Below are 1955 nucleotides of genomic sequence, written 5' to 3'. Positions count from 1 at the left end.
ACTCTTCACTCCAGTTTACATGCAATTTGCATTATTCACTAAAGAGTATGGTTATGTCACACTCAGATTTGATCAAAGTATTGGGTTTAATGTATAAGTTTAATTACAATATTGACAAAATCATATCTCCTAAAGAGAAAATAAATGCTTAGCAAGTTTCTTAACTTACCCTTCACTTTCTTTGACGGTTCTTTGCCATGTTCTTCATAATGTGTCTTTTTTGGGGCGTTTTCAGGCTGAGCCACAGACTACTTCCTCCGTGGTGTCTCAATATGTCTTGCAACCTGCTGAATAAATCATGAATAATTGTAATACCAATAAAAGTAAGCAAAACAAAGCACACATGGTAAATATTAATATAAAATTACTTTAAAAAATAATACAATCTTTAAGATTACCTTTTACACATTCAGGGTCAACATCTGTAAAAGTTGTCCTTAATTCTTCAAAGGAAAATGGTCAAAGCGAGGTTGTGTGATGACTATTCTGGGGGAAAAAGTTGCAGTTATAATTAATGAAATTCAGTTTTGGCATTTCAAATCCATATGACATTAGTAGTAGGTTAACCTAACATTTACAGTATACAATAAGCAGTCTTACCCAGTTTGTGGATCGTATTTGTGTGGGCTGTTCTCTGAATTGGGTTTCACACAAAGGCACCTTACAGATTCCTGTAAAGTTTGAAATTAAAATGCGTTTAAACGGATTCACAATCTGCAAGAACCACAATATTTTCAAGTTTGAATAAGATGGCCATCAAAGTAACCGCTGGAGACAAAACACATGACGTTATTAGGCTAACGTTAATTGTAAGCCAACTTTGGTTTACAGGCACATTATATAACAATAACTGAACTTACCTCACGTTACGTGCTCTTTTAAATCTTTTCACGGTGTTGTTAGGCTCTTCCTGTAAGTTAGTCCGTGCTGCTCATACTTTTGCTCGAGAGAATAAAGACGCTGGAGAGCCTCTTGGAGAAGATCAGCCCGTTCATGCTGTGCAGATATTAAAGTAGTAAGCTGACGAGATATAGCACTCTGGCCGGAGATCAGCTGCTTCATCAAGGCATTCACAGTAACTGGGCTTGAGCTTGAGGCTGCTTGTCCTCCTCTGTTCAGTGGAGTAGAAAAACTAAGGTTCCTTTTACTCTCCATATTAAATCTGTCGAAAATGATCGATTCCAAATCTCAACCAAACACCACAAAAAAAAAAAACAATCCGTTCTCTGTACTTCCGGAAACAATGCGGAGGTTTCAACTTTCGCGCGCATGAAACAATACACTACTATTGGGTGCGCCTCCGTCCCCACCTGTATTGTGAGTGGTTGATTTCAAACCTCAAACCGCCCCCTCTTTGGCGCGTGTTGTTTGCTTGCTAATCCCCACTCAAACCACGCCCTCGGTATGACGCGTCGCAGGTGTATCTTTAATTTGGTGAAAAAATATAATGCCGGACATAATTATCTATCAACATGGAAGGACAACCACCTCCCAGCCAACATGCATATGTGGGCCCCACATGGGTTATGCTTGGGCTACATGGGAACCAAGTGGGCATGGTCCCAAAACGGGCATCCTTTCTGGGGCCAACTTGGGTCAGCTAAGTCGGTCCCATATGGGAGAAAACAGGTGGGCTACCTATATGGGTCCTAGCCGGGTCACTAATGGGAAATGAGCGCACAGGCTCAAAATGGGCAACACAAATGGGCCCCATATGGGTTTAACAAATAGGTCAGATATGGGCAAACACAATCAGTCCCATATAGGCTGCCTACATGGGCCCAACGTAGCACCTGCATAGGTAACCTCTATATGGGTTCTAATTGGGGAAATACAAATGGGCCCCATATGGGTTTACCAAATAGGTCAGATATGGGGAAACACAATCAGTCCCATATAGGCTGCCTACATGGGCCCAACGTAGCACCTGCATAGGTAACCTCTATATGGGTTCT

The 1955-nt window shown here is 41.3% G+C and overlaps 1 long non-coding RNA gene across 1 annotated transcript; it reads right to left on the bottom strand.

Annotated features, from left to right (window-relative positions):
* Positions 1-224: 224 nt before the first annotated feature.
* On the bottom strand, positions 225-1476 carry LOC137071937 (uncharacterized). The gene is made up of 3 exons (XR_010904554.1): positions 601-1476; positions 399-486; positions 225-287 (listed from the first exon to the last, which is right to left on the bottom strand). It is a non-coding gene; the product is annotated as an uncharacterized lncRNA (long non-coding RNA).
* Between the last annotated feature and the right edge of the window lie 479 nt (positions 1477-1955).

Source organism: Pseudorasbora parva, chromosome 3 (genome assembly GCF_024679245.1).
Source record: "Pseudorasbora parva isolate DD20220531a chromosome 3, ASM2467924v1, whole genome shotgun sequence".
In the NCBI taxonomy this organism is placed as follows: domain Eukaryota; kingdom Metazoa; phylum Chordata; class Actinopteri; order Cypriniformes; family Gobionidae; genus Pseudorasbora; species Pseudorasbora parva.
This window is presented reverse-complemented; position numbering and strand designations above follow the sequence as displayed.